General features: G+C 45.6%; 1 protein-coding gene and 1 pseudogene across 1 annotated transcript in view; one reads left to right on the plus strand and one right to left on the minus strand.

The window, feature by feature from the left end:
• LOC132390452 (zinc finger protein 271-like) overlaps positions 1-27,917 on the plus strand; it is a gene marked incomplete at its 5' end in the record, with an annotated part of 135,808 nt that overhangs the window by 94,152 nt on the left and 13,739 nt on the right. The gene's annotated exons all lie outside the window — the stretch shown is intronic.
• On the minus strand, positions 4,671-27,799 carry LOC132390450 (gastrula zinc finger protein XlCGF26.1-like; annotated as a pseudogene).

Consider the following 27,917-nt stretch of genomic DNA (forward strand, 5'->3'; position numbering starts at 1 on the left):
TTTCAGCATGTTTACATGAACCAACTGGTTCGGCTTGCGCCTATCAGGGGCTTCAATCACATAGTTCAGCGAGTCTATTTTCTTAACTACTTTGTATGGTCCTTGAAACCTTGCCGGTAGGGGGTGGTAACTACAGGGAATAGGACCAAGACCTTATCGCCCACGTGAAATTCTTGCTCTCGGGTACATTTGTCATACCATTGTTTCATTCTGGTCTGGGAGTCTTTTAAATTTTCCTTTGCCAAGGCGCATAGTTTATGGAGTCTTTCCCGGAATTTTAAAACATAGTGAATCGCACTGACTTGAACGTTCGGGCTAGACCACTTCTCTTTAAGTAGGGTCAAAAGTCCTCTGGGCCTGTGACCAAAAACGAGCTCAAACGGACTGAACCCCAGAGATTCCTGAATCGTGTCCCTCACTGCAAATAACAGAAGTGGTAATGCATCATCCCAGTCTCGAACATCTTTAGTGTAGCGTGGAATATTTGCAACGGTCCTTGAGATTCCGGATGGTATGCAGAAGCTAAAATGTGTTTAACTCCCATCTGTGTCATCATTTGCTGAAATGTTCTGGATGTAAATGTACTCTCCTGATCCGATTGTATTTCCTTAGGTAGCCCCACTGTGGTAAATAATTTAATGAGGGCCTTCATCACCGCAGGGGTCCTAACATTCCTCAGAGGCACAGCCTCTGGAAATCGTGTAGCGGCAATCATCATGGTCATGACGTACTGCCGCCCACTCGCTGTTCTAGGCAAAGGTCCCACAAAATCCACAATGATTCGGGAGAAAGGCTCCTCAAAAGCGGGTATCGGTCTGAGAGGTGCCTTAGGGATAACCTGGTTCGGGTTTCCTGCCACCTGACACGTATGGCACCTTTTGCAATAATCAGCTATATCTTTCCTCATTTCTGGCCAATAGAATTCTTTCATAACCCTATCCACTGTCTTCCTTACTCCCAAATGTCCACCTAGAGGTCACGTGAGCTAATTTCAAAATTTCATCCCGATACACCTTCGTTACTACCACCTGGTTCTACGGCCCAGTCATCATTGACTGGCCCGTGGTCGGCCTCCTCTTCCTTATCAACACTCCGTCCTTCAGGTAGTAGCCCTCTGGTTCTTTATCCAGTTCTGTCTCAGAAAGAACTGATTCTCTCAATGCCACAAGCTCCTCGTCACGTCCTTGCTCTTTTATAAGTTCTTTTCTTGCTAAGGGTAGGTCTACCTCCTCTCCTTTATTCTCTTTCACCTCCCTATTCTCCGCTTTATTATCCCCTAACCCCTCTTGTTACAGGGTCGGTTAAAACGTCTCAGCCAAATCAACATTGGACTCATTTAAACTGTCCTCTTTCTCAGCCGCCTTTCTCGACATGCTGCGAGTGATTGCGCATGCGGGATAGATCTTAGAATCCAGGGCCGGGTCCTCAGCACTCACAGGCTTGCTTGTCAGTTTCACTGCTGAACACACGTCACCACCTGCTAAATCATTACCAAGAAGGACGTCCACGCTGTCTCACAGTAATTCTGACCGCACTCCTACTTCGACTGGTCCAGATACCAAGTCACATTTTAAAATGATCCCATGCAAAGGCACAGCTTCTGTCCCTTTTCCTATACCTCTTAAAACTACCTCTGCAGTCTCAGGACCAAAATCTAGCACTTTACTTAGGATCAATGACTGATCAGCCCGAGTATCTCTCCAGATTCTCATTGAAATTGAGGTCTCTCTTCTGAAATAAATTTCTCACGCCCCTCTCGTACTCTATCTACCTTTGCTGATCGACACACCCTGTAGGGACTACCGTTTTCCCTTTTCCTGCCTCCTTCTTCGGAGCAAAGCACTTAGATGCAATATGACCAACCTTTCCACAATTATAACATTCAAGCCAGGAACTTTCCTGCCAGGCTGCTTGTCCTCCTCCTTAACTTTACCACTAGCTCCCCGCTTATTCTCTACCTTAGCCAGTGGACTTTCTTTACCGTCCCTACTGCCTTTCTGGTAACTCTTATTTGAGGAAAACTTTGTCTTGTGGGTTAGGGCATATTCATCTGCAAAACTGGCAAATTCTGATATAGAATTATTCGGCTTCTCGTTCAGATACATCCTGATATTATGCGAAACACAACCTTTAAATTCCTCAATCAGAATTAACCCACTGAAACGATGGAAATCCTCCTCCACCTTTTCTGCAGCACACCAACGATCCAAGAGCACACCCTTTTCATAGGCAAACTCTGCATACGTCTGATTCCACAGTTTATTTAAATCTCTGAACTTTTGCCTATACGCTTCACGTGCCAACTCATAGGCCCGACGGATAGCCTCCGTTACTTCCTCATAATCCTCAGACTCGTCCATGGACAATGCCGCATATGCCCGTTGAGCCTTACTTTTTAATGCACTTTGTAACAACGCCACCCACTGATCCCTGGGCCACTTCTGATTCACTGCCACCTTTTCAAAATGCAAGATGTACCTATCAACATCTGTCTCCTCGAACGGAAGTTCTAACCTAAACTCTCTACTAACATTGAACTTCTCCTCTCTTGAGCCTTTCCCTCGGTCTTTTCCCTGTTGCTTTAACCTCTCCATGTCCAGCGCATGCTGCCTGTCTCTCTCCTTTTCCCTTTCAGCCTTTTCCTTCTCCCTTTGTGCTGCCTAGGCAGCTCTTTCCCGCTCCCTTTGCACCTCTAACTCCTTTAGCTGGAGCTCATTCTCTCTTTTCTTCTGTTCCGCATCCAACCTTAATTTTTCCAACTCTAACAGAACCACCCCAACAACTGGTTTCTTTTCAGGGATAAGTTCCAATACCCCCAGCGTGAACACATCCTCGGATATATAATACTGGGCTATGGCCCTCTATATCTCCCACTTTTTCATTGACGGCTTCAACTCTGATAGATTTAAACCTTTTGCAATATTCACCAAGTCTGTCTTTTTGGCACTCTCTCGCGCCTTCAGAGTCGGGTTTTCTATAAATTCATCTATATACATCTTTGCTGGTTTCCCGTCTGGTTACTTACAGCCCGATTCACTGCCCCCCCCAATTTGGTATCAAATCTCGAGACGAGGCCCCAATTTGTTATGTACCCCATAACTGGGTGTCTTATCAGCAAAGATAGAAGTATCCATTGCAGTCTGGTACTATTATCAAAACCGTGTTTATTAGTAAAATATACAGATAATACACGTATACACGTGGGTATAATAATAATCAATAATAAACAAGCTCTATTGATGTCTAGGGGATAATGAATTGTCATATGTGAATATAAAGTTCAGTTCAGTTCATACAAGCTGAGGTAGTTGTTGGTCGATGTGTTGTAATTGTTGGGGAGAGAGAGAGAGAGAGAGAGAGAGAGAGAGAGCGAGCAAACAGTGACAGCCAGTCAAACCTTCCTTTACGATCTTGATCCATTGATGTGTTGGCCATTCAGGTATGACTGCTCTGTCCTTTAGCTAGACCGTTCTATGGTGGACTCGTCACCCAGATAAGGGTGGACCCACACACAAGCCCCCACCGGCCTCGCTATAAACACTGTGAGTTAAAATTGACCGATCCTTTGTTAGGTCTCCGATGCCCCACACTTTCTCGTGGGTTCCAACACTTAAGCAGTGCTCACTAGTGTGTCTCTTGGTGTGTCTGAGGGGTGTCTCCCCAGACTTCAGTTTTATCCCTACTCATGGGGTCTCAGGTGTCAATCAGTTTTGAATGGCTCAGCCTATCAAACCAGCCCACTCTGGCTGTCCACTGAGGAATTTTAATGAACAGAATGGTACCAAGAAAACAGCCCTCTCCGGAGCCATAAGTCTTACAGGAGTCATAATATAGTGGAACAACAAGTCTCTTCCTCCCTGTGTTATCTCTCCCTTATCCAGTCCCAGTATGTTTTTGTTCCATCTCTTTCTCTGTCATTAGCTGCCTGGCAACAGTAACGGTTTGTAATTCTCCCAGGGGAGGGGGACATGGGCAACCCTGCACCCTTCTGCCCATCACAGCTGTTCATCCTTCATAACAATAGTAACTTAAACAAGATAAACAGAAGTTAATAGTGTTATGTATATATATGTGTGTAAATAAATCTCCCAAACTATTGAGCTCGGGAGAAACAAGGCTTGGAGTCTTGAGATGGTAAATTATGAAAGTTCAGTTCATCCACAGAATAGGTGATGAGAGAGATATTTGTAATCCAGGGTAAATGTTGAGAGAAGGCAATTATGTCAAATTCCACAGGTTCCATGGTGGTAAAACGAGAGAACAGTCACTGTAGATTTTATCTGTCATCCTTCCAAATCCACATACTAATTATCACCCAACGTGACTTGTCACAAGGGGTATCGTCTTCAAATGAATTACCACACCATGCGCAGGCAAGGGTTAACACATCAGTGGTCTTCACAGGATATCCCAAATCAGATCCACTCCTATAGCTCAAACAAGGTAACAACCACACATTTGATGTAAGCTGAATCGATAATTAACCCACCCTTCTGGGCATAGGAAAATTCCAAACAGTGACCCTTGGCCACTAGTTCCCTTGTTTCGATCCTTCCATTTTTCCTCCTTTGTCTCCGTCTGACTCTGGGTGTCTGTGTCCAGAGTTAAAGCTCAACAAGCTGCGAGTGATGTAAACAAGCTGCAAGTCAGACTTATTCACCTTCTCTCAAAATAACAGTCCACAGCAAATGAAACAAAGGGATTCATAACAACGGCCACTCCCCATTGTGAATTGACTGGTGTGCCAGTAGTTGGGATGAGTGAGTGAATCCCTTCCCACATTCTCAACAGGTAAACTGCATCTACCCAGTATGAACTCGCGGATGTCTCTGTAGGGTGGAAGAGCGAATGTATCTCTTCCCACATTCTGAGCAGAGGAATGGCTTCTCAGTGGTGTGAACACGCTGGTGTCTCAGCATGGTGGAAGATTGAGTGAATCTCTTCCCACATTCTGAACAGGTGAACGGCTTCATCTCAGTGTGAACTCGCTGGTGACTCTGTAGGTGGGATGACTGAGTGAATCTCTTCCCACAGACTGAGCAGGTGAATAGCTTCTCCCCAGTGTGAACTCGCTGGTGTCTCTGTAGTTGGGATGACAGAGTGAATCCATTCCCACAGACTGAGCAGGTGAATGGCTTCTCCCCAATGTGAACTTGCTCATGACTGTGTAGTTGGGATGAATGAGTGAATCCCTTCCCACATTCTGAGCAGACGAACGGCTACTCCCCAGTGTGAACTCGCTGGTGCCTCTGCAGTGTGGATGAATGAGTGAATCTCTTCCCACACTCTGAACAGGTGAACGGCTTCTCCCCAGTGTGAACTCGCTGATGACTCTGTAGGTTGGATGAGTGAGTGAATCCCTTCCCACAGACTGAGCAGGTGAATAGCTTCTCCCCAGTGTGAACTCGCTGATGTCTCTGTAGGTTGCATGACAGAGTGAATCTCTTCCCACAGACTGAGCAGCTGAACGGCCTCTCCCCAGTGTGAACACGCTGATGTCTCTGTAGTTGGGATGACTGAGTAAATCTCTTCCCACATTCTGAACAGGCGAACGGCTTCTCCCCAGTGTGAACTCGCTGATGACTCTGTAGGTTGGATGGATCAGTGAATCCCTTCCCACAGACTGAGCAGGTGAATGGCTTCTCCCCAGTGTGAACTCGATGATGTCTCTGTAGGCTGGATAACTGAGTGAATCTGCTCCCACAGTCTGAGCAGGTGAACGGCCTCTCCCCAGTGTGAACTCGCAGATGACTCTGTACTTGGGATAACTCAGAGAATCTCTTCCCACAGACTGAGCAGGTGAACGGTTTCTCCCCAGTGTGAACTCGGTGGTGACTCTGTAGGCTGGATAACTGAGTGAATCTCTTCCCACAGACTGAGCAGGTGAACGGCCTCTCTCCAGTGTGAACTCGCTGATGACTCTGTACTTGGGATAACTCAGAGAATCTCTTCCCACAGACTGAGCAGGTGAACGGTTTCTCCCCAGTGTGAACTCGGTGGTGACTCTGTAGGCTGGATAACTGAGTGAATCTCTTCCCACAGACTGAGCAGGTGAACGGCCTCTCTCCAGTGTGAACTCGCTGATGACTCTGTAGTTGGGATGACTGAGTAAATCTCTTCCCACATTCTGAACAGCTGAACGGCTTCTCCCCAGTGTGAACTCGCTGATGATTCTGTGGGTTGGATGGATCAGTGAATCCCTTCCCACAGACTGAGCAGGTGAAAGGCTTCTCCCCAGTGTGAACTCGCTGATGACTGTGTAGTTGGGATGACTGAGTAAATTCCTTCCCACATTCTGAGCAGATGAACGGCTTCTCCCCAGTGTGAACTCGCTGGTGTCTCTGTAGGGTGGATGAATGAGTGAATCTCTTCCCACAGACTGAGCAAATGAACGGCCTTTCCCCAGTGTGAACTCGCTGATGACTGTGTAGTTGAGATGACTGAGTAAATCTCTTCCCACATTCTGAACAGGTGAACAGCTTCTCCCCAGTGTGAACTCGCTGATGACTCTGCAGGTTGGATGGATCAGAGAATCCCTTCCCACAGACTGAGCAGGTGAACGGCTTCTCCCCAGTGTGAACTCGCTGATGTCTCTGTAGGCTGGATAACTGAGTGAATCTCTTCCCACAGACTGAGCAGGTGAACGGCCTCTCCCCAGTGTGAACTCGCTGGTGTTTCCATAGGGTGGAAGAGTGAGTGAATCTCTTCTCACAGACCAAGCAGATGAACGGCTGCTCCATTGTGCGAACTTGCTGGTGAGCCATTAGGTCAGATGACTGAGTGAATCCTTTCCCAGAAATTCAACAGATGACCAGCCTCCGCCCAGTGTGGTGTGAACTGACTGGTGTGTCCACAGGTGGGAAGACCAACTGAAGCCTTTCTCACAGACAGAACAGGTGAATGGCCTTGCCCAGTGTGAACTTGCTGATGTACCTTCAATTGTGATAACCGAGTGAATCCATTCCCACTGTCTGATCAGGTGAAAGGCCTTTCTCCTGTGTAAAATGATGGGTTGCCAGTTGGTCAGATGACCGAGTGAATCCCTCCCCACAGTCTGAGCAGGAAGGATGGTCGATAGGATCCCATGTTCCACTTCTTAACTATCCAGAGAGAGACAACAAAATAGTCGTGCCATGTTTGAGCTTCCTGGAGACGAATTCCTTCCCGTTTTTAACCTGTAAAAAGATTTACAAAATCCATCAATGGGTGTAGGACAACATTTCCGATGAGATTACTTGAGTTGCCAAGGTTTGATCTGGTATCACACTGTTACAGTGAGGTTCAACCCAAGTTGGACAAAGAAATCATCTCCTGACTGGGCAGAGTGCTGGTATCTGGAATGACCATCAATTCCCTGATGCTCTTCCTGTCTCTATAAGAATGGGGCATTTCTGCCGTCTCCAACTTGAGCTTTGGCTCAGTTTGACTCTCTCCATTGGTATTATTCCCTGTTCCTGCCGAGCAGCATGGGTGCCTGGCCCCAAAGTAACTGAAACAGTCTCACGTAAATAGTTGTTCTGGATTTGCATCTAGGATTTTCTTTTATGTATTATTAACTTAAGTGCCACAGTTTTAACGCCAAATAAAAAAATTCCTGCTGATATGAATGGTTGGTCCGCACAGCTGTTAGAAGGACGTAGACTGAATTTTTGTATTATTGTCACAGTAATAGAAAATTGCAACACAGAAACAGGCACTTTGGGCCATCTAGTCTGTGTTGAACTATTTAATCTGCCCTCTCCCATACCCCTACCATCCAGGTACCTATACAAACCTCTTAAATGTTGAAATTGAGCTCGCATGCACCACTTGTGCTGGCTGCTCATTCTGCACCCAGATGACTATCTGTGTGAAGAAGTTTCCCCTCATGTTACCCTTAACATTTTAACTTTCACCCTTAACCCAAGGCCTCTGGTTGTAGTCCCACCCAATCTCAGTGGAGAAAGCCAACTTGCATTTACACTATCTCTGCCCCTCTATCACAATCAAATCTCCCCTCAATCTTCTACATTCCAAGGAATAAAGTTCATACCAAAGTGCAACAACTCACACTTGTCTGCATTATATTCCATTTTCCATTTCTCAAACCATTTTGCCAGCTGGTCCAGATCGCACTGCAAGTTTAAATGCTTTTTTGGCATTGACTAGCTGGGCCTAAGAGCCTGTTTCTTCACTGAACTTCTCTGTGTTTCTATGACAGAGAAGCTGGCCAAACTTGCTTGGAAGGGAAAGGGTAGGAGTGACAATTGAGCAGCAGTGGCTGGAGTTTCTGGAGCAATTCGGGACCTGAGTGATTCCACAGAATTGGAAGCAATAGAAAGACAGGAGGACACAACTGTGGCTAAAATGAGAAGCCAAAGCCAACAGAAATGTCTAAAAGAGCAGGCAAACAAAAGAACAAAAACTATTCGGAAGCTTTGAGAAACCAAAAGAAGACAACAAAAAAGGTCAGATGAGCTCAGTGTGCGGAATCATGATTTGTTGTCATTAATAGGTCTCGGTAGCACCTAAAAATCTGAGGCATTTAGAGGAACAAAATATACGAGGCTTCAATTTCTCTTCAAAAGCAAGGTTCCCTGGTCCAGTTACCTTTCAACTTTCATTTTGGCAGGCACATACAAACTCTACATCCTCAAAAATTCACATCTGAAGGCCTCTCACTTACAGGTACTCCTTTGCCAGGAAACAACCTGTCCCAAACCACACTTGTCAGATCCTTTCTGATACCATCAAAATTGACCTTTCTCCAATTTAGAATCTCAATCCGTGGTCCAGACCTCTCTTTTTCCATATTTACTTTGAATCTCATGGCATTATGATCACAAATTTTGTCACCACCCTGGATCATTTCCTAACAGCTTATTGCACACTTCTACATCAGGAATTCTACGTACTGATTAAGGGCACATTTGTCAAACTTTACCCCATCTAATCCTTTTACAGTATGGGAGTCCCAGTCAATATATGGAAAGTTAAAATCACTTACTGGAACAACCTTTTTTCTTGGCATGGTCTGCAATCTCTCTGCAAATATCTCTAAATCTCTCAGACTGTTGTGTGTAAACAAGCCCCAATAACGGCCACAATATCATAATTCCCTGTCCTGAGCTCATCTGGCTTTCCTCCGATGCTTCTTGCATTGTGATATACACAGCTCAGCACATTCATCGCACCATGCTCAACCATTTGATTGCTGATTCTGTCTGAGGTCTGAACAACATCTGACTGGTGTCAAGAAAACAAACTCCCCCTCATTGTCACAAAAACAAAGGAGCCGGTTGTGGATGACAGGAGGAATGGAGACACTCTAACCCCTCTTGACATCAATGGATCTGGGGTTGAGAAGGTGAACAGCTTTAAGTTCCTCAGCATAAACGTCACCAGGCATCTCAGATAGTCTGTACATACCGGCTGTGTTGTGAAAAGAGCACAGCAGCACCTCTTTCACCTCAGATGGCTGAAGAAGTTCAGGATGGGGCGAAATCCTAAGGACTTTCTACAGAGCATCCTGACTGGCTGCATCACTGCCTGGTATGGGAACTGTACTTCCCCTAATCTCAGGAACATGCAGAGAGTGGTGCAGACAGCCCAGTTCATCTGTAGATGTGAACTTCCCACTATTCAGGACATTTACAGAGACAGGTGCGGAAAAAGGGCCCAAAAGATATTGGGGACCCAATTCACCACAACCACTAACTGTTCCTGCTGCTACCATCCAGGAAACGGTACCACAGCAAAAAGACCAACAGGCTCCGGGACATCATCTTCTATCAGGCTATCAGACTGATTAATTCATGCTGATACAATTGCATATCTATGTTATACTGACTGTTCTATGCACAAACTATTTATTATAAATTACTATAAATTACACCACACATTTAGATGGAGATGTAACATAAAGACTTCTACTCCTCATTTACATGAAGGATGTATGTAAGAAAGTCAATTCAATTCAATTCACCCTCTCCACTATCTGTCCTGTCATTCTAGCTCCCATTCCCCCTACAATTCATTTTAACCACATCAGCACCCCCCTCCACCACACTTGCTCTCGCAGCCGTACCACTAGGATATTAGTCCCCTTCCTGTTCTGTTCCCCTAACTAATGAATCCCCTATCACTCCTTTGACTTTCCTCTGCCAGGTAATCCCCCCTAATACTTTCTAAAGTATTCCACCTGTTGTTGTGTGGGATGGCCACAAGAGTACTTTGTGATGCTATTTAACCTAATTTCCCTTCCTGACTGTCACCCAGTTCCCTGTGTCCTGTACCTTGTGTGTAACTCACCTCTCTTCCTGTCATATCTATCACCCCCTCCAACTCCTGGATAATCTAGAATTCAACCATTTCCAGTTCCAACTCCTTAAAGTGCCGGGTTACAAGCTGCAGTTGGATGCACATCTTGTAGGTGAGGGCATCAGGGACACTGGAAGTCTCCCCTCCTTCCCACCAACGTCCCCTCTAATTTGTAATGACAAGTGTGCACATAAATCATGTACCGTGTATTTTTTTTACACCAGTTTCTGTGTTGTACATAAATATTTCCCCTGAACCCTCTCCAGATGACAGACGGTGATGAACTCTGTGATGGCAATGACAATGAATATGAAGGGAAGGGCAGTAGTCTGTCTCACTGGAGTCTGGCACATTTCTGACGTGAAAGTTACTTGTTGCCCAGGGCAAAGGTGTCTGATATAATCATGTACCCAGAGCGAATGGGTCAAAACATGTTCTCGCCTGTAGAAAAGTTCAGAACAAAAGGAGGTGGAACAAACAACACACACACAAAATGCTGAGGAACTCAGCAGGCCGGGCAGCATCTATGGAAAAGAGTACTATTGCTGAATTCCTCCGGCATTTTGTGTGTGTTGCTTGGATTTCCAGCATCTGCAGATTTCCTCTTCTTTGTGATGGGAGGTAGAACAAAGGTGATTTTCTCAACTGCTGATGTAAAAGATTTTGTTCCCTTTCTCCGAGTTCCTAATCCTTGCATTTAGATAGCTGGAGCTCAGCTCTGTCTGAGAATCCATCGGTTCCCATTCCCGCATCAGCCGGAAGCTCCCCGAGGCCCGTGTACGGATCGTGGGGCTGAGAGAGAGGGAAGAGGGCAGGACTGTCCCGGGATTGCTGCCCACGGTGTCCGGATTTCACAGGAATCGCTCTGAAGTCGGTGTTTAAGATAAAAACACGGAGAATCGCTCTTACCTGTAGCCGACATTTTCAAGGCCTTCTGTGTACTGCGCGCATGCGTGATACTCGGGGACGTCCTCAGCCTGACGCCTGCGCATTTCATCGACGCTTCAGCGCCGGCAGAATTCTTAACGCATGGCCCTATGGGTAATCACGATGCCATTAAACATTTCTGCAAGCACCGGTTCAAAGTCCATACCTCATTTTTTTCGTGTGTATAGAAAAATCTGCAGCTGTTTTAACGCAGAAAGCGGTTTCCATAAGCAATATACTCAATATCAATGTGTATCTAAGTAAAATGCAGTTATAAAACACAGGAGATTCTGCAGTTGCTGGGAATACAGAGACGCACACATACAAAATGCTGGAGGAACTCTGCAGTTCAAGCAGCAACTAGGCAGCGGAGTACACAGGCTAGGCATGCTGAAGGGGCTCGGTCTAAACGTTGCCTTTTTATGCCTCTCCACAATTGCTGCCTGACTGTTGATTGCCACCAGTATTTTGCAGAAATTAACCACCTTTTTTTTCGATCAACCAGTTTCCAAATGTTTCTAATCTTTCTTTTGCTGCCACATCCTGCTGGTCTGATTCCTCTTCCTCCTCTTTGCAGCCCTAAAGTCTGACTCAATCTGGCAGCTCTTTGGTTTCTGACTCTACACCATCGAAGATTCACTCGCTAATCTGCTGTCAGACTTTAGAGGTGCATTGTGTTAGGAGACCGCAGGTTCGTTTACTGTGAGTGTCCCTTTAATTGCCTGAGTGAGGTGGGTCTGTGACGTGAAACACCAACGGAGGGAGAGAGAGAAGGGGAGGGGAGGAGAGGTGGAGGACAGGAGGGGAGGAGGGGAGAAGGGGAGAGATAGAGGAGGAGGGGAGGGGGGAGGAGGTGAAGGGGAGAGGGGGAGGGGAGGAATGGAGAATGGAGAGGGGGGAGAGAACGTCAAAATCACAGTGGGTTTATCGTCTTATTCAAACCGGAGAAAATCATGCAGGTGTATAAGGTCATGAGAGGCATTGGTCGTGTGGATAGACAGAGGCTTTCCCCAGGGCTGAAATGGCTAACACGCGGGGGAATAGGTTTAAGCTACTTAGAAGTAGGTACAGAGGAGATGTCAGAGCTAAGTTTTGTTTAAGCAAAGAGCGGTGTGTGTGTGGAATGCACTGCCAGCGACGGTAGTTGAGGCGGATACAATAGGGTCTTTTAAGAGGCTCTTAGATAGGTACGCAGAGCTTAGGAAAATTGGTGGCTATGCGGTATGGTAATACTAGGCAGTTTCTAGAGTATGTTGCATGGTCGGCACAACCATGTGGGCTAAACGTATCTGTAATGTGCTACAGATTTCTATGATTCTATGAAATTCAGTGGAAATCCTTCCTCCCACAGAGTAGTGACTAGTTGCAACCTGTCATTTCAGGGTGAGTGAGAAGGGAATGGCCGGGGTAGATTTTGATATTCTGATATGGAACAGAAACATCGGCAGGGACTTCTCTAGTGAGAAACGGAATTTGATACAGAAGTGATTTATCTGTCACAGATCCACAATATTAAACGCCAGTCTAGTTTAAGGCTAACATCAGCAGAACAGACTCCTCCAATGCTAAGTGACCAGGGTTCAGTCCTGGGTGCGATGAGCAGCCGCAAGAACTGCAGAATCTGACAGTAACAGTCCCTCATGAACCTGCAGCTGCCTTCAGTCACCGTGATGGTTAAACCTTTCACACGGAGCTGATTTGAACTTCCTCCCTGATGTGAATTTGCTGGTGTTGCAGCAGCTGGGATGAGTGAGTAAAACTCTTTGCTCACTCCGGACAGAAATGTGGCCTCTATTTACTGTGAACTCACCGGAGCATCACAAGGTGGGTTAACTGAATGAGTCTCTTCGCACACACGGAGCAGGTGAACAGCCGCTTCCCAGTGGGAAGCTGTTGGTGTATCTGCGATGCCCGACTGAATCCGTTCCAAAATGAGAGCCAGTGAAGACGTCACAGTGCTCTGAACGTCATGGCGATGTATCCAATCAGATCACGGACATGGACACGTGTTCGAGCTCTCCTTGTAGCGAGTGGGGCGCTGTCTTCTCCAGCATCTCCGCCTCCACATTCAAGGATCGGCGGCATTCAAGCGCTGGTGAACTGACAGATACAGCGGAGTGAGTGTCGCTTTAAGTGCCTGAGGGAGGCGCGGCTGTGACTTCACAAACGCGCTGCAGCAGAGACAGAGAGACAGAGGGGAGGGGAGAGAGGGAGGAGAGGGAGGGGGGAGAGAGAAAGTGAGGGAGAGAGCGAGAGGGAGAGGAAGAGAGTGAGAGTGAGAGAGACTTCAGCTTGTCACTGCTACGCCCAAAAGATTGGGTTGATCATCGGCACGCAGTGCACAACGGATGTCTGGATGTCACTTCGTATAATCCATATGTGTGGATTTGTTGGAGTGTCCTGTGGTATCACTTTTGTTGGGCCTTGCCTGGAATCAGGGTGTTCTGTGGTAACCACTTGACGATATTCCTGTCACTGTCACTGTCACCTGGTGATCTTTCTAAGTGGATTTCGGAACTAATCGACGGATAAGATCTTCGGCGACTGTTTTCTCGTTTACCCAGCGTGGAATGTGTGTGGAATTCTTCGTAATTGCCTTCTCTCTACGTTTTCGTGAGGATTTACAAATCTCTCCTCTCACTCACTTATTCCGTGGATTACTGAACTTTTCCAATTTACCATCTGAAGACTTTTAGCATTGTATCCCAAGGTTGATAGTTTAGGAGCTATATATACGCATAACACAGTTAATTGCTGTATTTTTCATTCAATCTTTTAGATTTGGAGTAGATACTAATGAAGAGAGTGTTTTTACCATCGAAACCAGACTCCATGAGTGATCTGTTGCTGCTGGTACGTAACAATTGCAACAACCCAGCTGTCTGAGGCACAGTCCTTTAAAATTCTTGAAAATGACCCAAAACATTGAAAAGAGCGGGGAAGAAGGAGTTTAACCAACTTCGTCCGGAGCCCTGAACAACGTCACAACCACCGTGAGCTCATCCTCTTGTTCAGCCTGGAGAAAATCATGCAGGAAATTCATGCAGGTGTATAAGATGATGAGAGGCATTGGTCGTGTGGATAGCCAGAGGCTTTTTCCCAGGGCAGAAACGGCTAACACAAGGGGGAATAGGTTTAATCTGCTTGGAAGTAGGTACAGAGGAGATGTCAGAGCTACGATTTTTAAGCAAAGAGTGGTGTGTGTGTGGAATGCACCGCCAGCGACGGTGGTAGAGGCGGATACAATAGGGCCTTTTAATAAATACATGGAGCTATGCGGGAGGGTAATTCTAAGCAATTTCTAGAGTAAGTTACATAGTCGGCAGAACATTGCGGGCCAAAGCGTCTGTAATGTGTCGTAGATTTCTATGATTCTATGAAATTAAAGAGAAATCTCCTATCCCACGGAGTGGTAACTAGTTGCAGCCTGTCATCTCAGCGAGAGTGAGAGAGGAACGGCAGGGGTAGATTTTGATATACTGATATGGAACAGAAACACTGCCGGAGCCAGATGGGCCGAGTGGCCTTTCTAGTGTACATTGTGAAGTCAATTCAATTCAATTCACCCTCTCCACTATCTGTTCTGTCATTCTGGCTCCCATTTCCCCAGCAACTTATTTTAACCACCACACTCTCCACCCACACTAGCACTAGCAAGCCTTACCACGAGGATATCAGTCCCCTCCTGTTCTGTTCCCCTAACTAATGAATTCACTATCACCCCTTTGACTTTTCTCTGTCAGGTAATCTATCCTCCCCACCCCAACAGTTTCTAAAGTGTTCCACCTGTTGTTGTGTGGGATAACAACAAGAGTTCTCTGTGATGGCTATTTAACTTTATTCCGCTTCCTGACTCTCGCCCAGTTTTCTGTGTCCTGCACCTTGTGTGTAACTCACCTTTCTTCATGTCATATCTACCTCCTGCTCCAACTCCTGGATGATCCGGAATTCATCCATTTCCAGTTCCAACTCCTTAAGGTGCAGGGTTACAAGCTGCAGCTGGATGCACACCTTGTAGGTGGGGGCATAAGGGACACTGGAGGTCTCCCCACTTTCCCACAATGTCCCCCCTAATTTGTAATGACCAGTGTGCACATAAATCATGTACCGTGCATTTTTTTGCCCAGTGATATGTGCACAGTGAATTTTATACAGAGAGGTAATCATTTTCACAGCGAGCAAATCACTGTCGATAAATACTTTGATATCCCCCGGGTTTGATGGAATTCATCTGCACTCTCACACAAACTATGTAGCAGGCCTGTAATGAGTAATGAAGAATCATCTCACCAGAGCTTTTGCACATTGTTCATATGTGGTTTGCTTGCTAAATTATGCTTTAAAAAGTCAGGTTTGCAAAGATTACTCCAAGTCTTTCCACTTGCAAATTCTCCAGCACCTCTTGCATTGTCACAATAGACAATAGGTGCAGAAGTAGACCATTCGGCCCCTCAAGTCTGCACCGCCATTCTGAGATCATGGCTGATCTTTCACTATCAATACCCAGTCCCTGCCTTGTCCCCATATCCCTTGATTCCCCTATCCATCAGATATCTATCTAGCTCCTTCTTGAAAGCATCCAGAGAATTGGCCTCCACCATCTTTTGAGGCAGTGCATTCCAGACCCCCACAACTCTCTGGGAGAAGAAGTTTTTCCTTAACTCTGTCCTAAATGACCTACCCCTAATTCTCAAACCATGCCCTCTGGTACTGGACTGTCCCAGCATCTGGAACATATTTCCTGCCTCTATCTTGTCCAATCCCTTAATAATCTTATATGTTTCAATCAGATCCCCTCTCAATCTCCTCAATTCCAGCGTGTACAAGCCCAATCTCTCCAATCTCTCTGTGTAAGACAGCCCTGCCATCCCAGGAATCAACCTAGTGAATCTACGCTGCACTTCCTCAATTGCCAGAATGTCCTTCCTTAAACCTGGAGGCCAAAACTGTACACAATATTCCAGGTGTGGTCTCACCAGGGCCATGTACAAATGCAAAAGGACATCCTTGCTCTTGTACTCAATTCCCCTTGTAATAAAGGCCAACATTCCATTTGCCCTCTTCACTGTCTGTTGCACTTTCTCATTCACCTTCATTGACTGACGAACTAGGACTCCTAGGTCTCTTTGCATTTCTCCTTTACCTAACTCTACACCGTTCAGACAATACTCTGCCCTCTTGTTCCTGCTTCCAATGTGGATAACTTCACATTTGTTCGCATTGAATGACATCTGCCAAGTATCTGCCCACTCACACAGCCTATCCAAGTCTCCCTGTATTCTCCTAACGTCCTCTTCGCATGTCACACTGCCGCCCAGTTTAGTATCATCAGCAAACTTGCTGATATAGTTTTCCATGCCCTCATCTAAATCGTTGACATAAATCGTAAAGAGCTGTGGTCCCAATACAGAGCCCTGTGGTACCCCACTAGTCACCTCCAGCCAGTCCGAGAAACACCCATTCACTGCTACCCTTTGCTTTCTATCTGCCAACCAGTTTTCTATCCATGTTGAAACCCTGCCCCCAATGCCATGAGCTCTGATTTCACTCACCAATCTCCTATGTGGCACCTTATCGAATGCCTTCTGAAAATCTAGGTACACAACATCCACTGGCTTACCCTCATCTAACATCCTTGTTACACCCTCAAAAAACTCCAACAGATTAGTCAAGCATGATTTGCCCTTGGTAAATCCATGCTGGCTCAGCCTAATCCTATTACTGCCATCAAGATGTGCACTATTTCGTCCTTAATAATGGACTCAAACATCTTCCCCACGACTGACGTTGGGCTAACAGTGCGATAGTTCTCCGTTTTCTCTTTCCCTCCCTTCTTGAAAAGTGGGATAACATTAGCCACTCTCCAATCTTCAGGAACTGATCCTGAATCTAAGGAACATTGGAAAATGATTACCAATGCATCCTCAATTTCCTGAGCCACCTCTCTTAGAACCCTCGGATGCAGACCATCTGGACTCAGGGATTTATTAACCTTCAGTCCTACCAGTCTACTCATCACAGTTTCTTTCCTAATGTCAATCTGTCCCCTCTGATATTCCTCTGATATCTTATGACCATGGCCCATCCATACATCTGGGAGATTGCTTGTGTCCTCCCTGGTGAAGATAGATCTAAAGTACGCATTAAATTCTGTTGCCATTTCCCTGTTTCCCATAACAATTTCTCCCAATTCATTCTTCAATACACACAGGTAACACCAGTTTCTATATTGGACATAAATATTTTCCCTGAACGCTCCTGAGGAATTGAGGATATATAAAAAAAAAACCTATGTAACCTATGTAATCTCTGGCTAAAAGAATAATTGGGACTGAATATGAATATTTGAACCGAAGTAAACACTGTCTTCAGTGGTTAGCTAAGGCAGGCTCATTGCCAGTTCTCTGTGGCTTGCAGAGAGACACACTGAGAGCTGATAACATTGTATACTGTACCGTTGTTAGTTGATACCATTATACATTCTACCCTCATTTGAGTAAGGGGCGGAGGACTCACTGATAAGGACAGGAATGAACATCTGTTTGTAATTAAGTCAGGGCTTTGCAAAGGGAATAAGTGGACAGTACATCCATCCATAATTAAAACCTCAATATAACAAACTCTGTTATCTAAGTAATTAAGATTTGCAGCAACACACTTGGTGGGCATACCAGTTCAAATAACATCTTGAAATAGTGATGCATGGGGTGTACTGTGTATAAATACACGGCTGTAACCTAAGTCAGTCGACTTGTCAGATAGTGGCAGTGCTTACGTGCCTTCCCTGTGACAACTGGGGCTCAAACTCCTGCAGGAGAATGTGCAATAAACTGTGGTGTCGATAAGAAGCTTGTATCTCGAGTTTTATTCAGATTCAGCTTTAACATTTGGCATCATGATCAGGATCTCTATCTACAGAGCACTGAGAAGATGGGCTGAGTAAGCAGCTGAACCACTCTGGGGACTGTGGGGACTGACCGGGAGCCCAATAGGTATTTTAAATTTGTCGCTCACTGTTAGTTCCTTTGGATGTATGGTGCCTTGCCCAAGGCTGATCACATACCTTGACAGGATCGGGAAAAAAATCTGTTGGGAGACTAGTATAAGGTAGGCAAAAATTTTACCAGGTGGGCAGGAGGCAGTATTGGATAAAGTTTACTAAGTGGCCAGGAGGCGGTACTGGGTAAACTTTACTAAGTGGGCAGGAAGCAGACATGTCAGGTAAATTCATCAATTGAGCAGGAGGTGCCTGCTGGGTAAATTTATCTGATTGTTAATTGAGCTGGAGGCTTTGTGCCTGATAAATTACTTAGAGATAATCGGTTAATTGCAGTCGATTGATACGAGTGTGCCAGGAGCAGCCCTACACAACTTTGTGTGAGAGTTTTCCGGACGAGGAAAATGATTTTCAAATGTTCAGTGCAGCACTGAGTAAGAAATTGGGGAACAAAATGTGGCCTCGGACGGGGGGGGGGGGGGGGGGGGGAGCCTGGGTTATTACGTCATGAGAACAAGCAGTAAATCTGATATGGAAAAAGAACTGAGGAAAGAAGTGGAAATCGTTGAAAAGGAAATGGAAGGAAAAGGCAGATGTAAAATGGAAGTTTGCCAGCTATGCCACTGATGGCCTACTGGCTTCAGAATTGGACTTTGAGGCGAGAGGTCTCGAGTTCGAATCCAGCTGACTCCCTTGCACACTTTCATCCGTGCTGGGTTAGAGCTGGTGATCTCTTAAACAAAACAACTCACCCAGCAGAAGGCAATGGCAAACTACTGCTGTAACTTGCCTTGTACATGATTTCCCAACACCGCACAGCGGCGTGGAAGGAAATCCTCGGCTAACTGGAAAAAGCTCCAGATATGACATACGTTTAAAGTGGAACAGTATATTATCAGCAAGTTGGAGGAATAATGGAATGGGATAGAGGTATGTACTGCAGAAGGAATGCCAAAGGTTGGGAGCTGCTAAAAGTGTAGTGTGAATGGGTGGATGTGACTTGTGGCCTGCTACGGCAGTTTCACAGGAGACCAAGCCTTTAAACTGGGGGGACAAATACCCATTATTAATGACTTACTGCTCCAATGCTTACCAACTAAGTTAGCCAACATTATTAATACAAATAATATGGATTGGCCTGACAATGACCGAAATCGAATGTGACGAGCTTCGACATATTTTTGGGACCCAACTTTCGAATCCCGATCAACCCCGAAGGAAACTAATATTCTCCTGTTTGATTCTTACTAAGAGAGAGAGGGGGGCAGAACTATTTGACTATGCAGCATGTTTACACTTGTGTTTATATAGCTCACAGTTTGTTTTATTTAAGCAAGGACAGTCACAAACACAGTCAGGCAGAGAGAAAGAAAGAAGATGGAAGGTTCGAAACAAAGGGCCTAGTGGCCAAAGGCCACTGTTTGGACTCTCCTATGCCCACAAGGTGGGTTGACTATTGATCCAGCGTGTACTGAATGTGTGATTGTCACTTTGATCCATAGGAGTGGATCTGTTGGTTTGGGAGTATCCTGTGAAGACCACTTGTGCTGACCCTTGCCTGGGTGTGGTAATTCACTTGAAGAGAGTACCCCTGTGACCAATCACTGTTGGTGATAATTCGTATAATCCATATGGGGATGTTGTTGGAGTATCTCGCGGCTACCACTTTTGTTAACCCTTAGCCGGATTCGGGTGTGTTATGTGGTAACCACTTGTGAGAAGGGATATTCTGTGGAAATCACTGTCGGTAATACTTTGTGTGTTGGATCTGGATTGGGAGTACCTTGTGGAATCTACCTGTGTGTCAACCCTTGCTTGTGTGGTAGTTCCTTCTGAAGACAGTACGCCTGTGATAAGCTGCTTCTGGTGATAATTTGTATGTAGATTTAGAACGACGACGGATAGAACCTACAGCGACTGTTAACCTGTCATTTATTCCATGGCTGAACTGAACTTTCATAGTTCACCATCTTAAGACTTTAAGCTTGGTATTCCCTGAGCTCAAAGGTTTGGGAGTTATATTTACACGTATGTGTACTCATAACACTTTTTAACTTTTGATTATTTTGCTTAATTTGTTATATTATAAGTAGATACGAATAAAGAGAGTGGTTTTAACATCAAAACCAGACTCCAGGTGTGGTCTATAGCTGCTGGTTCATTTAAACCAATTGGGTACGTAACAGTGCTGCTCGTGTTTATGTCTTTAAGAGGGCTCACCCCAGCACCCGGGGGCCCCCATGTTAACACCTTTCTGTCTCTCTGTCACACCTATGCCAAGCAGGTAGAACCAGGGGCCTGCTGGGTTTGTGCTGAAATTCCTCGGTATGGTAAAAGTATGATTCAAATGTCAGTAATCCTGCTCAACTAGAGTGAGGAACTATCTGCCTGGGCTTTTTCAAATAACACCCGGGGAAGAGAGTGAGGAACTGTGGTCCAGTCTGTGATGACCGTGGCTGTCAGTGTTTTGAGGGATGGTGTCTCAGGGCCCCACCAAGCGGAACTTCCTACGCTGGGAAACATGCATCCTGGCCATATCTGCACGAGCCCAGCAGCCGAGAGGAATAACTGAGCGATTTTTGATGATGGTTTTTCTCTCCTATAGCGTAGCCAAAAATTCATGAGAGATAATCAATTTGGCTATAAGAACTTCAGGAGCTGGCCACAATGCTGCAGGGGCCCTGTGACAGAAACACAGGCCCAACAGAAACATCCATTGAAATGATTGCAATCTGGCAAACAGTCGTACAGAATCGTACGACTTTAGATTTTATCCCAGCTGAGAAAGGGGGAACCTGTGCTATTATTGACACAGAATGCAGCACCTATATCCCTGATGAGTCTACTAACGTTACATCCCTCTCCAAGCACACTGCAAAGGAGATTGACAGCATCAAGAAAGTAGGGCAGGATTTACACGGGTTCACCGAAGGGTTGAAATGGTGATCTTCAAAGGCCTGTAAGGTAATATGTGGGGCAAAGTCCTAATCCTATTTCCTAAAAGTTGTACATATCATTGTTATAATTACTGATGTATGTTGTTTTTCCCCACTGAGAAGTCAAAGCTGTACTCAGTTGCTTTCTCTGTAAAAAAGTTACTGCTTTGTTGATCATGTAATGATCTAAAGAAGGGAATGATAAAGTATGTAAAAGGGTTAACACTTCGTTAAACTATAACAGCCTGTTTTTCTGAAAGAAACTCCTGATGATCAACAGATGTACTAAGCCATGCTGAGCCATATTTCTTTTTGAGGGTAGCGAGCTACGGTTTCAGGATGCTTATCTCCTTGTGCACTCATGTGTAGAGATAGGACAGCATCAGTCTGTTCTGTGTGTGTAAGCCATTATGACTATTTTGTAATTTGTCTTTAGGGGCTGTCACAGTAAATAACTTTGGCTCCATCCGGTCTTGTGTGGGGGAGTATCTGGACAGATACATCTAATGTGTAAGGGGAATTGGTGGATAGGGTGGGAGCATTCACAGTCTGTTCCTGTCTGAGTGACTAACTGAGTAAGCCCCTGGCGCTTGGAACAAAGAGTTTGTACCGTACGGTCTCTGAGTGACTTTATCCAGATTCGACTTCCACTGAATGGGAGTGGTTTTAAAGGGCTGGGCTGCTGGAAGCACATTACCAGACCGGGACTGATTGCAACTGGGTCTGACAGAAGCATAACTGGTTCTTCTGGGCACATTCAGTTTCACTCCAGCTATTTCCTACCTTCCCTTGTACAGGTATGTAATGTCCAAAGTACATGTTTTTGAGTAAATGAGACTCACCAAACTTTCTCCTGACTGAATCACTGGGAAATCCGAGTCTCTTGATGCAAAGTTGGTCTCTCCAGTTGCTGTTCTCAGTCCTCGGGCCAATTCACTTGTTGCTGTTCCCTCGTCTTCAGCTGTGGTTTGCTTCCAGTTGGGGTTTTTCTTCAAATAAACTTCTCACCGCAGGTCTAACTTTAACCAGAGAGATAATGAAGTATGTTAACATTAAAAAGGAGAACCAAACATTTCTGCTGAATGTTACTAAGAACAAAACTCACTGAAATTTAAATGTTGAAGGCAGATATAATGATCTCAGTGAACAACCTTCTATTGTCCCTCACACATCACAAAACGATATGGGATAAGCAGGAGCCATCATACAGTCAGGAACAGAATTAGGTGATTTGATCCATCTGGTCTGCCCCACCATTTAACCATGGCTGATTTTTATTCCAACACCATATTCCTGCCTTCCTCCTGCAATCCTGAGCTATGCACCAATCATGAATATATTAATTTCTGCCACAAATATACCCAATGGCAGCCTCAACCAACCTCTGCGGCAACAAATTCCACAGATCAGACATCCTTTAACCAAAAAATTCTTCTCATCTCAGTTTTAAAGGGGAGCATCTTTGTTCTGAGACTGTGCTGTCAGATCACAGACTCCCCGTCTAATGGAAACATCCTCTCCGTGTCCACTGTGTCCAGGCTTTTCAGCATTCAGTAGGTTTACTTAACCATACATCACTCCACCACTCCCACCGTCCCTCTGAGCTCCATTGAGCACAGGTCCAGAAACACCAAACGCTCCTCATACATAACATCGATTATTCCTGAGATTATTTTTGTAAACCATGTTAGCAGCAATTGTACTGAACACATTTCCAGGAATAAGAGATAAATTGATACCAGGATAATTTACAGGGTAAGTTGAGATTTCTTTATTTTTCTACTAGCACAGAATGAGCCATTTCCATTTCCAGGTTAATTTCAGGAAATATAAACCATTCCAAGGTAAATGTAATGAAAAGAAACTAGAATTATCAGAAATTCTCAGCAGGTAAGGAACAGCTTTGGGAGAGGAACAAACTTTACAATTCAGGGTAATAATGTTTTGTCAGAATGACCAAGCATTTTCAGTTTTTATTGCAGATCTCCAGCAACTTGGGATTCTGCCTGATTTCCACCGAGTGACAGACAGATGACAGTGAGGGGGGGATTTCGAAGCACTGTTTGAACACCAAACTCAGGGTCTATTTCTACTGTTGTAAACACGGAACAGCCCATTTACTCACAACCTCTCCCTGTGAGGATGGAATGGGAACATCCTCTCCTCTGATTAGCAGTCATTGCTTCCAAAGGAACTCCAGAAACAAACATCTTATCCCAGACCAGAAATACTCGATCAACACCTCACAAGCCCAAGCAGCTCAATCCCCGGGTCCACTTTCCCTGGATCAAAAACTGATATCCCAGGACCCAACCTCACAGAGTCACACAGCTTAATCTGCCACTCATCGACCCGGAGAGTCTCACACATTGTCCTCCCATCTCACACAGGGTAGTGCAATCCGGGATTTCCCCACAACCAATGTCCAGCTGCTCGAAGAAGGACATCCATCCAGCCTCATCTGTAGAAGCACTAAGCAAAGTCAAAGCCAAAACACCAGCAGTTCCATTTGCCTGGAATGCTGATCACAGGACTAGAGCCCAAGCACCAACTCTCCCAGTACTCTTTGCTGACTGTAATATGATGAAGTGTGTCAGGCAGTCACAGTTCACAAAATAGGACTCCACACCAATGCACAACAGAACTGGTACCTGATGACCCTCTGGTTTTCCAGCTGACAAGAACTGATTCTGGAAATAACTCAGTGTAAAAGAATACCTCACAATGAAGACAAGAAAGATTGCCGATATATATCATTGAAGAGGTGTGATACAGGGTGGACCAAGTTAGACCCAGATAGTTGATGCATGTCACTGAAGTTGGTGGGAGAGAGACTGAACAAGATGGGTAGGGAATGAGCAGATAGAATGAGGGGGAGAAGAAATCAAGGACGATCAATTAAGGTTCTCCAGCAATACACAGATACTGAATTAATAGTACACACTACTGTATAAAGGATCTTAAAATGACAAAGTTAGAACAAACAACAAGAACTTTGCCATATATACTTTGAACCCTCACCAAATTTTTCTCAACACATCTTAGAAAGTTCAGACACTTCATGCTTTTCATGGTAAATGCTCTGCCCATGACTGCGAGGAACAGCAAAGACCTTTGGATCCAGATCAGCACAACACAGAAACCATTCTCACACTAGACTTCTCAGTCCCACAGGAAAGCAGGTAGTGAAATCAAAGATTCCCACTGCCTGGGACATTCTCTTTCCTCACCCACCCCAGTCCGGGAGAAGACACCAGCCATAAAGCTCAAAGACAAATGCGAGGAGGCTCAGGAAATGAGACAAGCTGGGGGAAGTTAACGGGACTCAGTGGCCAACATCAGGTTCCCCAACACAACATGGAGGAAGCATCACCTCACATCCGGGGACTCTGACCGCACACCACATGATCTTGAGTCACAAACCAGAGGGCGAGGTAGATCAGTGTTAAACAGGCTCATGTGTCCTGTTGGTGGGTCTCCCATTTCAACTCTGTGGTAATAAACAGCCTGGGCTCCTGGTTTGGATCGTTCAATACAGATTAAGTGACATCTACATATTTTTGAAGAGCCCAGATATTTGGAAAATAAATGAGTAATTGGCCCTCAGTTCAGCACTCATGGCTAACGTTGGATCTCCCCACTCGGGATCGGTCTCAATACTCACTGATGGGAAAACGATATCTTCGGCCCGCAGACTGTGATCTGATCCCTGGCTTCCTGACCCAGGAGGGGAGGACCCTTTCCCAATCCCACAGACGATCCGCTTCAGCACTGAGCAGAAAGGAAAACACCACCCAACCGGAGACAGTGAGCATGCGCGAAGAGTTAGTTACATCTGTGGATAAATGGGAGGGGCAAACAGGATCACGTGACTGTTGGGGTCTCCCCGCCCCCCCCCCAGGCAGAGAGTCCAGCTACCAACCATTCTGTGGAAAGAGACAAACTTGCCATTTACATTTCGTCTCCCCATAAGTGTATTAGATATTTGAACTCTCAGGAAAAATATATCATCTGTCCACACAGATTCATAATCAGGTTTATTATCACTGTCATGTTGTGTAAACTATGTTAACTTTGCAGCAGCATTTCAATGCAATACATAATATAGAAGAAAAATAAAACAAAATAAAATAATTAAAATTACAGTATATGTATATCTGGGACCATTGCTCACTGTAATTGTTATAAATGACTTGGATGAGGAAGTGAAGGGATGTGTTCATAAATTTGCTGATGACACAAAGGTTGGAGGTGTTGTGGATAGTGTGGAGGGCGGTCAGAGGTTACAGCTGGACACCGAAAGGATGCCAAACTGGGCTGAGAAGTCACAAATGGAGTTCAACCCGGATAAGTTTGAAGTAGTTCAACTTATTAGGTCAAACATGATAGCAGAATATAGCATTAATGGGAAGACTCTTCACAGTGTGGAGGATCAGAGGGATCTTGGGGTCCGAGTCCATAGGACATTCAAATCTGCTATGCAGGTTGACTCTGTGGTTAAGAAGACATATGGTGCATTGACCTTTATTAATCGTGGGATTGAGTTTAGGAGCCGAGAGATTTTGTTGCAGCTATATTGGACCCTGGTCACACTCCACTGTGCTCAATTCTGGTCACCTCACTACAGGAAGAATGTGGAAACCTTAGAACGGGTACAGAGGAGAGTTACAAGGATGTTGCCTGGATTGGGGAGCATACATTATGAGAATAGGTTGAGTGAACTCGGCCTTTTCTCTTGGAGTGACGGAGGATGAGAGGTGACCTGATAGAGGTATACAAGTTTATGAGAGGCATTGATCATGTGGATAGTCAGAGGCTTTTTCCCAGGGCTGAATTGGTTACACAAGAGGGAATAGGGTTAAGGTGCTGGGGAGTACATAGAGAGGAGATATCAGGGGTGAGTTTTTTTAGTCAGAGAGTGGTGGAGAGTGGTGTAATGGGCTGCCTGCAACGGTTATGGAGGTGGGCATGATAGGGTCTTTTCAAAGATTTTTGGATAGGAACCTGGCGGCACTGGAGAAAAAACTAACTTAGAAAAATAAAGGGCTATGGGTAACCATAGTATTTTCTAAGGTAGTGACATGTCAGCACGACTTTGTGGGCTGAAGGGCCTGTACTGTGCTGTAAGTTTCTATTATTCTATGAATAAATTAAAAATTGTGCAAAAAGCAGAAATACTATATATTTTAAAAGTGAGGTCGTGTTCAAGGGCTCAATGTCCATTTGGCTATCCGATGGCAGAGGGGAAGAAACTGTTCCTGTATCACTGAGTGTGTGCCTTCAGGCTTCTTTAACTCCCTCTCTGATAGTAACGTTGAGAAAAGGGCATGCCCTCGGTGCTGGAGTTCCTTAATACTGGACGCTGCCTTTCTGAGACACTGTTTCTAATCCTTTGGTAATCTTCTAAACGTCTATTCAGTCTCACCCCAGCCGGCACGGCTCCAGAGTAAACAACATAAGGTTGTCCAGCCTCCCGTTGTAGCTCAGGCCCTCTATTCCAGGCAGTGTCCTGGTAAACCTCTTCTGCGCCCGCTCCAAAGCCCCGATATCCTTCAGAGAATGATAGCGACCACAACTGTATAAAACACTCCAGATGTGGCCTAACCCTAACCCTCCCGTTATAGTTCAGGCCCTCTATTCCAGGCAGTGTCCTGGTAAACCTCTTCTGCGCCCTCTCCAAAGCCCCGATATCCTTCAGAGAATGATAGCGACCACAACTGTATAAACCACTCCAGATGTGGCCTAACCCTAACCCTCCCGTTGTAGCTCAGGCCCTCTATTCCAGGCAGTGTCCTGGTAAACCTCTTCTGCACCCGCTCCAAAGCCCCGATATCCTTCAGAGAATGATAGCGACCACAACTGTATAAAACACTCCAGATGTGGCCTAACCCTAACCCTCCCGTTGTAGTTCAGGCCCTCTATTCCAGGCAGTGTCCTGGTAAACCTCTTCTGCGCCCTCTCCAAAGCCCCGACACTTACTGCCCAGTGCACAAGTACGGGAAGGTACAGGTACAGAGAAACACTGACTTATAGCAGAATCACAGGCAAGTACATTCAGATAACACACGGAACACAAATTATACAAAATCTCCGTCAGTGTCAATATGGAAACATGTTTTACTTCATCCTGCTAACAGGACCAGAACAACAGGGGCTGAGCGGCGGTTCATCTCAGACGGTTCGGTGTGAAGGTCTCACAACCCGGACTGACCCCGGCAGATTCTGTGAAGGAAGCGAGGCGAGGCCGCCAGTTCGGGAAAGTTCATCCCCTCCCCTTTCAGGTTTCACCGATCACCTTGTGTTTCTCTCTCTCTTCCCCACCCCCACCTTTTATTCTCCAGTCCTGCCGAAGGTTTTCGGCCGGGAACGTCGACTGTACTCTTTTCCGAGATGCTGCCCGGCCTGCTGAGTTCCTCCAGCATTTTGTGAGCGTTGCTCGCATTTCCAGCATCTGCAGGTTTCTCTTGTTTGAGTTCGGAACAGTTAAATGGACTCACTGCCCAACATCAGATCCCCTACGCCACTCGCGACCGGCTTCAACACTCACCAATAGAAAATCGTAGGTTTCGCCCCGCAGAGAACCATTCGTTCCCGGCTCCCCACCCTGGGGGCGAGGAACCCCTCCCGATGCCGATCCGCTTGAACAAAGACCGGAAAGAACTGAGCGTGCGCGATGTCGTCAGCCCGTCATCAGGGCGGTGGGCGGGGCCTAGGAGTCAAACCTGCGGATGCTGCAGATCCGCTGTGAAACTGGATCA

Source organism: Hypanus sabinus, unplaced genomic scaffold, assembly GCF_030144855.1.
Source record: "Hypanus sabinus isolate sHypSab1 unplaced genomic scaffold, sHypSab1.hap1 scaffold_902, whole genome shotgun sequence".
Classification (NCBI taxonomy): domain Eukaryota; kingdom Metazoa; phylum Chordata; class Chondrichthyes; order Myliobatiformes; family Dasyatidae; genus Hypanus; species Hypanus sabinus.